The following is a 16031-nucleotide window of genomic DNA, read 5'->3' on the forward strand; positions in this document are numbered from 1 at the left end:
AGGGGCTCAGCATAGCTTCTCATGGTCCCCTACAGCGACTGGACATGCTATTAAATGCTAACACGGAGGATAACTGCAACGAAAACCGCCAGACCTTGGGCACCTTGGAGCAAGACTCACCGGAAAGACTGGGGTCACGTAAATACAAGGAGACGTGCGGAGTAAACATGAGCATGGCTAACACGAGTAAAGGATACAGTGAGGAATACTTCAATATACCAAAAAATACCAACATCGGGGAACCATCGTCAGCACAAGATGGCCAGGAAAAACCTAACACTCAACATGATCTCACCTCTCTCTCTGTCGCAGCTCAACAAGCTCAATTAGTCCGTAACACGAATCAAGCAGCAGTAGGATCTGTACAGTCTCACGGAACTGAACCTGAGTCATCATATCTTACTCCTGAAAAATGGGAGGAATTGGTCGCGTCTTATCCCACTGCCTCTGGAGGCGAGTCAGAAAGAAGAAATAACAGTTCTCCAATATTCAATAATGAAAAAGCTAAAAGACAAAGCAAAGACAACGTCTGGTGCACTTTATTGCAAACAATGCAAACGTCTGTGAATGCACTGCAGTACCATTCAGACAAGATTGACCTCCAGCTGTCAGTCCTTAACACACTCTCCATTTATGTCACTGGGATAGACGACAAGCTGGCAGACCTCAACAATCTGATCAAGAGGGCTCAGTCCGAGACAAAATTCGCACAGGCTAGCTGCACCTGTATAACAATTGTGGACAAGCTAGCAACATTACCATCGCACTGGACAACCTCCTTGCCGATATCAGGAAAGCAGTGCCAGCACAAACAGTGCCTGGTGCGGCCCACACCAGCATTAGTAGTCAGCAAACAACAAAGCCAAGAAAAGCCCAGGGCCCCAAGGCCCAGGTCAAGCTAACTGCAACTGTTGCCCAGACAGCAGACGGAAGGCAGGCTCCAGAGGAGGGGGAATTACTGATATCAGGGTTAAATAACGGTGCATTAGCCGAAGGAACAACAGCAACCCTGACGAGCAAGATCATTCAATCCAGCAAATCCCCGGAAACTCAGGAACTGACAGACGGTGCACAGTTATCGTCTAAACAGCGGAGAAAACAAAGGAGGAAGGGGCGGAACCAAAAATCCATTCAGGAACTGCCACAGAGTAAGGAAGAAACACACATTCCCCAGGTCGAACTAACAGAGGATCAATTGATCTATCCATGTAGGGAAGAAGCAAACGCGGTCTCAGGTCGAGAAGAGGAAAATAGCCCAACCCAGTGTAAAGCACTGGAAATCACTGTGCATTCAATTGCCAATGACTCAATTACTGATGGTTCGGCACAAAACCTAAGGACCAAGAATAGGAGTACTATAGGGGAACCATCGATAACTACAACATCAGTAACCACTGGACTGCAGGAGCCAGTAGGGGAAAAAGCAGCCTCACAAAGAAGCACTTGCAGGGAGGGAGAGACAACTAAAACATCAGCGTCAAGCACGGAGAAAGCCGCAGCAGGCAACAGCCAGTTTCTCGGTCTGACTATACCAGTGCGGAGGCCATCACTATTAACAGAGGTCTCAATAGCGATAGAGAACACTCAGGACTCACAAACAGGGCAGTCCGGTACAACAACAACAATTATGTTCTATCCAGGGTATATATCAAAGGGACGGGTCGACCTATTAAACAGAGGCAACATTTTGCGCTTGCTAAGGTCCATCAATGCTTTAAAGAACATAAAAACCCCTGACCTGGAATCAGTTGAGTTCAAAGAATTGCCTGATCACCCATATGCAGAGTCAACAAAAACAGTCTGGGCTACACCAGACCTAGCAGAGAGAATCCTAAAAGAACAAAACAGGTTCAACGATTGGGGCACGATTTGGCCACTTGAAAAACCAAGGTATCCTGACCCCTTGTTGGTCGAACCTAAGCACCGGGAAGAAAACCCCGGCTCCTGACAACTGAGTCCACGGTTATTCTCAGTACTGCGAGGGGTGCGTAGTAACAGCACAGAGCACAGGGGTAGAAGAGAATACATTGCACTTAGGGCACATGCGGACAGAAGCAGATCAACACCGGAGTGGAGCACGATTACCAGGACAATAAACATCAAAACTGAAAGACCATGACATTCTCCTAAGTATGCACTCCCACTCAAAAATGTATTGAAAATCTGCTCCTGGAATATCAATGGGCTGGGAGATAAGACCTCAGACCCAGAACTGCAATCTTACCTGAAAAAATCTGATATCATTTCACTCCAAGAAACACGGAGCGAAGTACCGACGGCACTGCACGGCTTCAACATGCTTCACCTACCGGCAATTAGAAACGCTAAATTCGGACATAAAAAGGGAGGTTTAGCTACATACAGTTCTATAAGTAGTATCTACGCAGCAGAACCTTTACCATACAACTTAGCGCCACCAAACGAGATACAAGTAATCCAAATTACTTTACAGGGGAGGATAAGAAAAGAACATATAATACTTGTGAACCTCTATCTGCACCCACGTCACAAAAATAAAGGGAGTCAAGAATTAAAGGAGGAGTTTGCTTCTTCCCTACATGGATAGATCAATTGATCCTCTGTTAGTTCGACCCAGGGAATGTGTGTTTCTTCCTTACTCTGTGGCAGTTCCTGAATGGATTTTTGGTTCCGCCCCTTCCTCCTTTGTTTTCTCAGCTGTTTAGACGATAACTGCGCACCGTCTGTCAGTTCCTGATTTTCCAGGGATTTGCTGGTTTCTGCAGAGACATGGGCACTGCTACTAACATCTCCGCCCTCTCACTAATGATTGATACCGCACTTGTAATCAAACAGCCTCTATACATCTGTTTCATTGATTACAGTTCAGCATTTGATCAATATAAACAGAAATATTCTGTGGCACAAACTAAAAACGTTAGGTATCCCACCATTACTCCTGAGACAACTAATCCTTTTGCATAGTAACACCTGGGTACAAGTAAAGCTGGGGGCAGGCGACCACCTATCAAAAAAGATCAATACAACTTCAGGACTAAAACAAGGGTGACTACTTGCCCCAACACTTTTTAATCTATTTATGGCCGAGCTTTCAGTCCAACTCAATGGAATTAATGCGCATGCCCCGAAGTTAGGAGGTCATCAGCTATCTAACATTCTATATGCAGATGACTTAGTACTCATCAGCAGGACACCCATAGGACTACAACGCCTGCTGGATACTACACTTCGATACTCAGACATCAATAGACTAAGCATCAACCAAGATAAAACAAAAGTCATGTGTGTAAACCAACGGAAAACAAAAACAAAGTATAACTGGCACCTGGCAAAAGTTAAACTTGAAGTCGTACAAGAATATAAATATCTGGGAGTCCTGATTGATAGCAAAGGCAACTTCAAAGCACAATGCGAGGCAATAAAAAAGAAGGGATTAACAACAGCGATTGCACTAAGAAACTTGAGAAATACAACCGCTGGGCCAAGCTTTCTCCCTTTGACCAAGGTGATACAGGCCAAACGTATTCCATCAATCACATATGGAAGCGAAGCTATGAGAGGGAGGGACGCGGAAACATTGAATGGCATCATCGCCAGAGCGCTGAGAATAATATATGGGTTGCCTGGATATACATCTCCTGCACAAATGCGGCTCAAATTTGGGAAACAAAGACAGGAGCTAGCCAGAAAAGGAGCTTTTGTTAAAACCTGGTTCAAGATCAAAAAGGGGCAGCCAGAAACATTAAACTTCTACTGGTGGAGAGAAGTTCAATCCACGGAAACCTGCCCAGCCAGACATTTTCTGGACACTGCACTTGATCAGCTGGGATTACGGCAACTCTGGGCAACGTCGGGGACCATGGCAAGCTTCAAAGAAATTGTGAACAACATCGTTAAAGAAGAGTCCATTTTACAAGACAAAGCAGCTTTGGCGGAGCGTTGACATGGCTGGCTCACTATTCAATCTTACAGTAAAGCGACTCCTCAAGCTTATCTACTCGCCAACTTCTCTAAAGCCACCAAAGAGAAGTTTTTGAAATTTAGGTTAGGAGTATTACCAACAGCATATCATCTGCCACCTTGGCTGCGCCCGCCTAAGCCAGCAACGTGCCGCCTGTGCAGGGAAGGAGAGTAAGACATAGTCCACATCATTACCATCTGCCCTGAGCTGATGCGGAAACGCCGGTCACTTCTTAGACCCATTTTTATCAAAAACCAAATACGGAAGTGCCGACAAGCAGTGCTTGCAAGCTTCTTAGGCGATAACATTCAATTAAGCTGCTACTTGGTAAAATGTTTAACTGCAGCTGATCTTCGATTAAAACAGCTATCATCGGATCATCGATGAAGCTGTACTGGAACAGAGATGGCGACGACCTGTCAATCCTTTGCGCTCACATCTGTGACTTTGTTTTTAAGCACATCATTTTTAAGCATTTTTTTTTGCACATACAAGCTCAAAAGAAAAATATCAAAAGGTTATTTACCCTTGTATAAACCAATAAATGTTGAGACGGGACTATGCACTACAAACATGCACTGATCACGGCCTCATGTACTGCTGTTTACCTCAACCGATAAAAATGAAGAAACAACACTATGGGTCATCAAGGTTGGGGGAGGGGATCCGCTCCATGATCTTAATGTGCGCTTTTTAACTGAGGTCATAAGCTTATTTTAAACTAATGTTTTATTGCTCATAAACGATGCTCATATACCTTTTTTGTAATGGTTTTAATTAACTGCACAATAAATATATACCGATATTGACAGGGAAAGGGCAGGAATGTGCTGTATTTAAAAGAATATGATGCATTCAGGTCCTTTCCCCCACGCTGGCACACAATGGGCTGCCTAGTGCCAACACAGTCACCCTTGCACCATTGTGCAAAGGTGCCTGCTTTCAAAAGCAAACCTGAGAGTCTTTTTCCTCTTTCTATGTGTGCTGCAGCAGCCCACATAGAGGAACAACAAGGAGAAATAAACATATTTTTCCGTGTTAGCCTTCTCCTGAGGAGGCCTATCTTTTTGGCACATTCCCAGGTTTATCTGTTCTTGTAAATCTGGGAATGTGACAAAATCCATGGATGTTGCATGGGGAGACTCACACAACACCCATGGAAATGCCTCCCTTTGGAAAAGTAATGCAACACCTCGATTTACGTTGCATTACATTACTCTAGATTTATGAAGTCACTCCAGGTGACCTTGCGTGGCTTCATAAATCTCTTTGTTGAGTTGCGGCGCTCTTGCATCACATTGCGTGGTGTAAGAGTGATGCAGTGGCTCTGGGAAATATGGTCCCTTGTGTCTGAGTGACAACCCATCTGTCTATCTCGAGATTTATAGAACATAAACATCCACCATGGAACAGGTCTATTGACACTAAGGGATCATTAGGATGACGGGCGGACTTAGTCCGCCCGCCTTCCTATTGGAATTCGGGACTGTCCGCCATAAGGGCGGGGGTCCCGTGGGGGGTATTAGGATGCTTTGAGTGATGTAGACAAGGAAACCCAGATGAAGAAAAAGATCATCAAGTTTGGTGACTGATGGGTATCCAAGGAAGATATAAGATCTCTTTCTTCATTCAGAGTGGGTTGTTTCATGTTTTGTGAGAGATTAGATAATGTTTCTTTAGACTCGTGGATACTTTTGTTGTTATATATCGATATTTATAGGTCTATGTATCCATGCTGGTCTTTAAATTGAGCCTTGGACCCTCCCCCAAAGTAAGTGTTATTTTTGGGTATTAGGATGCGCCCGCCACAGTGGCGGGCGCATCCTGCATTTATAACATTGTGGCGGGCGGTGCTCTCAGCACCGCCCACCACAATGCTATATATGCATGTATGCATTTGCATACACAAAGCGGCAGGCACCCCGCGGTGCCTACCGCATTGTATATGCAAATTCTGGGGGCTACCACAGGTACCCCCCATGTGCCACCCCCACCTCACCTTCCGTTGGGGGGCCCGCAGGGGGCCCCCCGATATGAAGACCACATGCTTTTCCGTGGCGAAAGGCATCTGTTCTGGCCCATTGTAATATAGACACCGCCACCATATTAAACCTTTTTCGCCCCGGTCGCATCGGACGGTCTTTCCGTCCGCCGCGGTCCCCCCCGCCATACTAATGTGGCGGGGGGCATTTAGCTGAGGATGGCGGGCGGATTGCCCCCCCCAGGCCGGCGGTGGCTACCGCCAGCCTGGCGGGGGCAATCCGCCCGCCATCCTAATGACCCCCTTAGGGCTCTGTTTTAACAAAAAGAACTGAAAATCAAGAAGCAACAACAAAACAGTCAAAAAGACATGTTTTAGCATTTTTCTAAGCATCCCTTCATTTGTGATAGATCGAGGGAGTTTAAATAACGTTCCCACCATATGAAGCACAGTTTAACCTAACAACCACCAGAAGTCCAAATAAGCTTGTAGTCCGTGAAATTCATTGCTAGACAATGGGGTTAGCCATTAATGAAAGTTTTGTGTACAGAACACAGTGATTTAAAGCAATCCTCTTCTTTATCGAAGGGCAGCAATGCAGTGATCTGATCTTCACAAAAACATTGGGCCCGATTCACAGAATGAACTTAAGACTCAATCCTAAACTTACTACTATTTTGGTATTCACAGAATGAACTTACTACTTTTGGTATTCGCAGAAGTTAGGATTTTGTCTTAAGTTTGTCTTAAGACAAACTTAAGACAGACTTAAGACAGACTTAAGACAAAATCCTAACTTCTGTGAATACCAAAAGTAGTAAGTTCATTCTGTGAATGCCAAAAGCAGCAAGTGCATTCTGTGAATACCAAAATAGTAGTAAGTTTAGGATTGAGTCTTAAGTTCATTCTGTGAATCGGGCCCATTAAGTTTATGAAAGCCAGAAATAGTCCTAGCCACTACATTCTGAATGCTTTGAAGTTTGGCATTTGTTTCACCCTGGAACATGGAAACGTAGTATTACAATAATCTAAGTATTTGTGAAAAAAGACATATATGGTAGAAACCTTGGGAACCTCCAGGAAAGGCACACCCGAGAGTGCACAGGTAGAACACGCTATTTTTGACAGAGCTGAGGTATGCTTGGCTAGAGAAAGTATGGTGTACATAAGGATGCCATGATCCCTCAACACTAGAAATGGCTTGGGCAAGCACCGATAAAGGACAGCTCTTAGAGACTGCCCCAGGCAAAAGCCATATTACAAGTAAGCATGATTTCAGATTTGGGTATTTAAACGTAAGATAGTTCGAAGACATCCTTTGCCAAACCTTTTCCAGATCTTGAGGAAGTAAGTTCTTAGCATGTTCTTGGACTTTTTCAAAGTGTAGAAAAAGTTGTGTTTCGTCAGCTTACATAAAGAGGGACATTCCAATCTGATGCAGTAGGTAAATCAAAGGATGCATTTAAACAAAGGAGGGGAAAGGGGGGAACTTGGGAAATAGCCTAGGCAACATTTCAGAGTGTATGAACCTAGATGAACTACCAAGTCCATTTCAGGTAAAATAGGAACTAAAAAAATTCAGGCTCCAGCCTCTAATGACATGTTCTGCAAGGCTGTGTTGGAGGGTGTGGTGGTCGTCGGTGTCAGAGGCCATACAGAGATTTGATAAAAACAGGGCCCAATACCGCCTTTCTCTGCCATCATTCTTAATTTTTCAAATTCCGAAACCACCACAGGCCTCATTTATTATATTTTGGCACACAGCAGTGCAGCAAGTCTACCTGCGGTGCTGGCATATGTCAAAATAAAAGGGCAGGAATGTGCCATATCTACAAGATATGGTGCACTCCTGTCCATCTGCCCAGCGCTGGTGTACAAACAGCAGCTGTGCGCCAACGCAGACACCCTTGCGCCATGGTGCAAGGGTACCTGCATTACAGGGTTGATTGTTGTTGTGCAGGAAAGGACACCTTCCTGCACAGAAACAATCATTAATGGCGTTTTCCTCCTTCTATATGTACTGCAGAATGCAGTATACATAGAAAGAGCAAAAAACGAGGAGGAATAAAAGTCTTTCTCCACACTGCTCCACTCCTACGCCTCCCCTGGGGAGGCATAGAATTCTGATGCAATCCCAGTTTTACGACACTTTGTAACTATGGGAATGTGTCAGGTTCTATGGGTGTTGCGTGGGAACACCCACAGCAACACCGATGGAATGCCCATTTCACACAGAGTAATGCGAGAAAGCGGCCCATTTTCGTAGGGCCATGAAAACATTACGCAGAGTGACTTTATAGGGCTTTGTAAATATGGGCAGGCACCATGCCCTGGTGGTGCAATGGGCTTGTAAATGAGGACCCCACATTCTTAGTGGTAAGGCCAGGCTGAACTCCAGTCTCGGAGCATATGAGATAAATTAACTGTTTCATACAGCTCCTTTGCAATGTTAGTTTCTAAATCAACAAGGAGCGTCAGGGTCACACACGCTTTGTGCATTATATTGGGAATGGGCAGCACGTTCCTGCCCTATCTCAAATTCCCTTACCAAGCCCACCCTGGCACCAAGGTGAGCTGTACTGATTCCGCCTTTATCCTAGTCAGTATTCGCATATATATTGGGCAAGCAGATTGAATAAAGACAATACATACTTCAGAGAGTGGGTGAATCATAATTCATTCACATATATTTTTCCTGTTTTTTATTTGATGAACACAAAGAAGAAATAAAGCACATATGTTTTAGTGCATCACCGGGATCTATTTGAAAAAGCTTGTCTCCAAGATTCATACTTCTTAATTGTTGTGTGCATCTTTAAGAGATGATTACTGAAAGACAATTCACTGGGTAAAAATAACACGGGTCAAGATCCCCAGTATATTGGCCGACCTGATAGTTTTCTTTCATATTTGATTCTACTTGGGTTTGATGATCTTTCAACTGTACATTAATGTACAAGAAACTGATTTTGAGGTTTCATGCTCCTATTTCACACGTTGCATGTCAAGGCAATCATAGCTTTCATTATTTCAGAAACTTGTTATTTCATGTAAACAAAAATTTCATACATGCTGCTGCCGGATTGTTGAACTCGCCTGATCTCTCTTTAGTATTTCCCCATTAGTGATAAGATGTCTTCAATGAAGAGCTTCCACTTTGTTCCACAATACAATTCTTAGAAAACCTTCCATTTTACACGTTATGGAGATTAAAGGTAACTAGCCATAGGATACACAAAACAATGTTCTGTGTTGTTCATTTGCAGGACAAACTATTAAAATATATTCGTACGTGGGGAAACAGCTGGCAAGGGCACAGTTAATTCTTTAAAAAGTAGGCTGTTGCTACTTAAGGTTCAATTCAATCTGAAAAATCAAGACATTTGGAACTGACACAAGGCGTGATCCCAATATCAGGTTCCCACAGCCACTGAGAACTGCACACTTCTAGGCAGAGATTGAGGGCTGTATGAACGATAGTAACATCATGGCAACCGGCCCCCACCCCACAACACATGCATGTAACCCGCAAATAACACACTAGACACCAGTGTTAGGTGGGAAAAAATTGCTGCAGGTTTATTACATACAACATCTGTAATCATATCGGGTTAGCTTACGGGCGATCCAAGGGCAGGCCGCATTCTCGCCACCTGCCCGCCTGCTGAGCCAAGCAGCACCGTGGTGAACCACCTATGTGCTGCCCATTACTGATTATACTCACGCCCCTTACGGGGGAGCGTAGCTAGGCAAGCCCCCGGTTGCACAGGCCCACAACCGCCCGAAGGACAACTGGGGCGCCGACACAAGTTCCAGGAACCTCCCCTGAGGCCCCTGGTGTTAGGCTCTGGCACCCCTATGTGCCCGCAGAGGTACCCTTCTGCACCTTTCTGCTTCCAAATCGCCCTGTAACTCCACCTGCAACGAGAAAATAAACATTAATACATTCATACTGTCCCCCCCCAAGCCGACACACAGGGTGAGCGGTCGGGTGGGAGATTGTGTGTCCACGAGGCCCTCACGGCGCGTCCGGTGCAGCAAAGAGGCAAGTAAGATGGCAAGGGGGACTTAAGTACCCCTCGCCCTGCCTGCTGCACCGGACGTGGCATCACATCCCCAACTCTCGCTCCGCCCGAGACTCCTCTTGCCCAGGGGAGGTGTGAGGTGAGAGGGGAGGGGTGGGGGAAGCCCTCTGTTACTAGAGGGCTGCCCTCCTGAGTGGCCACCGGTGGTTGCCTCGGGCAGCCGGATAGTAACATCATGGCAACCTGCCCCCATCCCACAACACATGCATGTAACCCGCAAATAATACACTAGACACCAGTGTTAGGTGGGAAAAAATTGCTGCAGGTTTATTACATACAACATCTGTAATCATATCGGGTTAGCTTACTGGCGATCCAATGGCAAGCCGCATTCTCGCCACCTGCCAGCCTGCTGAGCCAAGCAGCACCGTGGCGAACCACCTATGTACTGCCCATTCTGGTATTACTGATTATACTCACGCCCCTTACGGGGGAGCGTAGCTAGGCAAGCCCCCGGTTGCACAGGCCCACAAGCGCCCAAAGGACTACTCGGGCGCCGACACAAGTTCCAGGAACCTCCCCTGAGGCCCCTGGTGTTAGGCTCTGGCACCCCTATGTGCCCGCAGAGGTACCCTTCTGCACCTTTCTGCTTCCAGATCGCCCTGTAACTCTGCCACAGCCAAGGGCGGCGACAACCCTCGCCGCCCAGGCCCCCCACTGCCCCAGCTTCCTATTTTACCTCAACCCTTCAACTGGAATGCCTCCTGATGTCTAGGAGAAAAGGTCCACCATCCACAGGCGAGAGGTGATCCCCGTCCACCTCAAAGGGGGCCCCTGGTCCTATCCTGAAGGCTTCCTGTACGTCTAACCCGGCAAGACCCTCCCAACTGGCGAGGGTGAACCCGAACAAGTTAATAGTAATCTTAGACCCTTTCCTGGAACAATTCCTGCCTACCAGGACCCAGGCCCCATTGCTCTGTGAATTTGCACCTGGGGCAGTTGGCACGTCTCCTGGACCAATCTGGCGCCTGGCAGGATATGGCGCCGCGCCACACCCTATGCGGCACGATCTCTGACCGCCATACCGCACCTAGCCCCCTGCCCTTGCTGCCCTCCCCTAGATCAGATTTCATCCTGTGCAGCAAAAGAGTCCTTCCAGAAGTAGTGAGGTCGTAAGCCCCCAGCTGTATCACCAAAAAATTGGGGGGGGGGGGGGGCTCCCCGGAAGCTAGCGAGTGCTTGAGTCTGTACGAGAGGCTGTACCAACACAGGTCTGGGGAAACCAACCCCACAAACACTGTCTGTGAAAGTCCCCGCATCCAGTTCCTGATCGATGCCCAACGGGCTATCCTGGAGATGGCCGCGTGCCCAATGACCCACACTCTGGACAGCACTGATCAGCCCCGGGGGTGGAGGATGTCCTGCCCCGCTGAATTAGAGTAACCACACACTAGACGTGCCAAATGCTCCACAAGTCTTTTGTGCTTGACACTTTGTTCCCCTACACCCTAGGACGGCAGCACAGGATGACCTAATCGGTCAGCTTGGTGTGCTACCACAGACCGTAGGTCATGAGAACCTTAAGAAGCACACCAAATTGTGTGCATGTTTATATAGCGCGAACTCAACCCGAAGTATTGGAGAGCTTTACATGAACACCGTATATATATTACACGTTGGGATTAAGTGATTGGCCCAGAATCACAGGATGTGGACGCAACCCCGCGGCTTGAACCCTGGCATCCAGCACTAAAGTCGGCCGTCTAGCCCATGGACCACATCCTCTTCCCTAATTGCCAGAAGGTCGTCCCCTTGTTGAGGCTAGTCCCACGGCTGCAAGGCCAGAAGACCTATCAACCTATCTACTGGTTTTGCCACTTGCTACCCTGCTGGTTGAAGCTCTATGTTTTGTGGGGCACGCGTGCCCCTGCTCACCGGTGACGGTACTCACCGCAGGTGTATCGCCAATAGCCCCTATCTGGGTGAAAGAACTGCTGAGTGTTCCTGTTGACCGTGGGCTTAATATTCCAACCCAGTTTGACCGCAAAGTTTGTGACAGGCCAAGGAGTAAACATGCCCTACAAGTTAATCTACCCAAACATTGACTATCCAGTATACTTTCCTACCGTTGGGCTGGTGACTGGTAGCACAGGCAAACAGGAGCTGGGCATAAGATCAGTTTCCTAGGGTAAACAAAATATATCCCGCACCATGATTCCAGGCAGTGGGTGTGCTCCATGAGACACCCCCCAGTTCTGATTGCTACCAACCCTAACGCCCCGAGTGTCAGTATGTGCATATCATGCTGGGGTGACTGAGTCCTGCTGAGCCCCCTTCCTGGATGAACCCCCGTGCAGACTGCCAGAGTCAGTGAACCCTGCAGGGTGGCCTGCCAAGCTACGCCCACCCAGAATTTGCCTGCCAATGCGAGAGGACCAAGCATTCCTTGACCACAGCTCTCTTGTCGTCTGAGGTGGGGACGCCCCAATACAGGCGGGGGGGACGCCCCAATACAGTGATTGACAACATCGTAGCACAAAGCGCTTGGCAGCGACTAAGGACTGTTTTTAGCGTTTTAAACTGTTTTACCTGTATTTCTTAAAATTGTACTTTGCACAACCTCTTCCTGTCCGCTCACTCCCCGTTCCACCGCAGCTACTAGTGCTGTTTGTTGTGGAGGGAGGCAAGCGGTACCACTTCCTGGTTGCTCCAGCATAGGCGGCCATTTTCGGAGGGTTGACGCGCTAGTCTCCCCTTCGCCCTCAGTACTTAAGGATCCCATTAGGCGCGCTCGACAGTGATTGACGACATCGTAGCGCAAAGCGCTTGGCAGCGACTAAGGACTGTTTTTAGCGTTTTAAACTGTTTTACCTGTATTTCTTAAAATTGTACTTTGCACAACCTCTTCCTGTCCGCTCACTCCCCGTTCCACCGCAGCTACCAGTGCTGTTTGTTGTGGAGGGAGGCAAGCGGTACCACTTCCTGGTTGCTCCAGCATAGGCGGCCATTTTCGGAGGGTTGACGCGCTAGTCTCCACCTTCACCTAACCTATTTAGTCCCTCATCTATCCGCGCAGTGGTGACGCGCAGCGGTAGCGCCGTAGATGCGCCGAAGAGGCGCCAAAGAGAAGCCAGTCTGCGCCAGTCCGCGTCCAGACGCCTCCCGCCATTCGACGGTCAGTTCCACCATGATGGGGCCTTCACTTGTTTATAATTCCTCATCCCTCCTTTTCTTACGTCCTTCCACAACTCTTCCATGTTACCACTCGTTCCTCCCATCCCATACTGAATACCATTGTTCCAAATGTAACTGGAGTCCTCTCCCGTCACATATCTGCCAGGCACCCCCCGTTCAGGAGTGGAGAATGTTTCTTCTTAATTGCCGTTCTCTACCCAAACATCATACTGAACTGCACATATTAATTGAAGAGCTCAAACCGGATGCTCTGTTTCTGACAGAAACGTGGCTCCAAGCAGATCATGACCCGACCATTGTATGGGCCACTCCTCAAGGCTACATGCTTAACAAACTGGATCGTCAATCCGGGAGAGGTGGCGGACTGGCCATTATATACCGTGACAGCTACAAATGCCGCATTGTCCCAACCTCCCTACCTTCCTGCGAGTGTGTTCATTTCTCGCTAGAACTCTCCCCCATTACTACTTTCACAGGCATTTTAGCTTATCGCCCCCCTGGACCCCTCAATAATTTCATCACCAAAATAACGGACCTCGCTGCTAGCGTAGTACTGTCTTCACCCAACTTTACCCTGTTGGGAGATCTCAACCTACATTTAGATGATCCCCATGATACCACAGCTAACAATCTCCGTTCTAACTTACAAGCTATGGATCTCTCACAAAAAGGCTTTCACGCAACCCATAATAGGGGTCACCTTCTTGACCACATCTATAGCAATGTAGATGATCTAATGGTAGAGACCCCTTTACCTCTACCTTGGACCGACCACTTTTTAATACCTTTTATCTGGCGCACAAACCTGCCTTCCTCCTCTCAAAACCTTGCAAAGTATCGAGGTAGGAAGTGGCCCTCGCTCCCCCTCCAAGCGTGGGAAGCTGCCCTTGCCAGAGCCCCTCCTGGGAAGGCAACAGACCCCAATACGGCCACCAACAATTTCGATAACTGGATTTCGGGCACCCTTGATCTGGTCCTTCCCATGCACTCCTGCAACTCCTTAAAAAGACCCAAAGCTGCCCCATAGTATACCCCTTCCCTCAGAACCATGAAACTAGCCTGCCGTAAGCTTGAGAGAGCATGGAGACATGATCACTCCCAACTTAGGAAGGCTGAGTACAGAGCTGCTATAAAGCTCTACAAACAGGAATTAAAGGCAACTCAAGCCTTCTTCTATGAAGGGAAAATCAATGCGGCCGCGAATGCCCCAAAGGAAATTTTTAAAATTGTTAAATCCCTCATCTCACCCTCCGCGGAGCGTCCTTCTGGTGAAGGTGCACAAAAACGCTGTAACGACCTTGCTATCTTCTTTTCTCAAAAAATTCAGATAATCTACTCCTCGTTCGGGGATGTCAAGAATGAAGGGGTTTTTCGCCTGCCCACTATCTCTGATCCTCCCGCCTCTTGTTCACTCGATACAATTCCACTACTGGACAGTCTGGGCTTGGGTGGACTTACCACCAAGATCACCTCTGGTTCCCCTAATGACCCAGCACCCCCTCAGACCCTCACTAAGGTTATGGACGTCATTCGGCCGGTCATATTGGACGTCCTCAATACATCTATCACCTCCAAATCTGTGCCACCTTCTTGGAAGTGTGCGATGGTGAGGGCCCTATTGAAGAAGCCCAATCTTGACCAGAACAACTTGGCAAATTACCGCCCCATCTCCTTACTCCCCTGGCTGAGTAAATTGCTCGAGAGGCACGTAAATAACATCCTGGTGGACTATTTAGAGTCCAACAGTCTACTACGTGCCTCCCAGACAGGGTTCCGCCCTCTACACGGGACCGAAACTGCCCTTCTGGCGGTAACGGAAGAGGCAAGAGCGGTGTTGGACCAGGGAGGAAAAGTCGCCATTATCCTACTCGATCTCAGCGCCGCGTTCGACACAGTCAACCATGTCATGCTACTGCAACGTTTGGCGGACATGGGTGTGTCAGGCGTGGCCCTGGAATGGCTGACATCCTTCCTGGCTAACCGCTCCTTCCAGGTCTTTGAGGGCGAGACGGTATCTCCTAAACACCCACTCCGGTGTGGAGTACCGCAGGGCTCCTCCCTCAGCCCGACCCTCTTTAATGCCTACATGGAACCCCTAGACAGGATTGTCCATCCCTTCGGTGTGCGTATCGTCACCTACGCTGACGATACCCAACTGGTGGTCTCTTTAGACCACTCTGAGGGATCGTCCCACACCTTAGGTCCCTGTCTAGAGGCCGTCGCTAGATGGATGCAAGCCTCCTGTCTGAAACTGAATGGGGAGAAGATAGACATTCTTCTCCTGGGCAACCCCTCTCCCACTGCCCTTGCATCCATCTGGCCCCCATGTCTAGGCCCGCCTCCGATTCCCAAACCCCCAAATAAAGAGCCTTGGGATCTGGCTCGACAAAGCACTGGACTTCTCGGCCCAAGCAACCAAGACCGCCGCCACTTGCTTTGGGATTATGAGGATGTCGCGGAAGGTGCTCCCCCTGCTCCCATTCCAGGCAAGGAGGGTTTTGGTCCAGGCCCTCATTCTCTCCCGCCTGGACTACGGAAATGCTCTTTACATAGGAGCGCCGATCTCCGTCACCCAGAAACTCCAAGTGACACAAAATAGTGCGGCCCGTCTACTCTACAATCTCCCCCGCTGGCAGTCAGCGAGGAATGCCCTAAGGGAGCTCCATTGGCTCCCTGTAGGAGCGAGAATACAATTCAAGGCTATGTGTATTCTACACAAGGTCTTCCATCGTACAGGCCCACAATTCTTCACCCGCTGGCTACTCCCTACGTCCCGTCCCGCTCCCTCCGTTCATGCACCCTCCAGCTGGCCACCCTTACCAGAGTCAGGAAGGCACGCTGGGGTGGTCGCTCCTTCTCCCATACCGCGGGCAAGTTCTGGAACACCCTC

This window comes from Lissotriton helveticus, chromosome 4_1, assembly GCF_964261635.1.
Source record: "Lissotriton helveticus chromosome 4_1, aLisHel1.1, whole genome shotgun sequence".
NCBI classification, from domain to species: domain Eukaryota; kingdom Metazoa; phylum Chordata; class Amphibia; order Caudata; family Salamandridae; genus Lissotriton; species Lissotriton helveticus.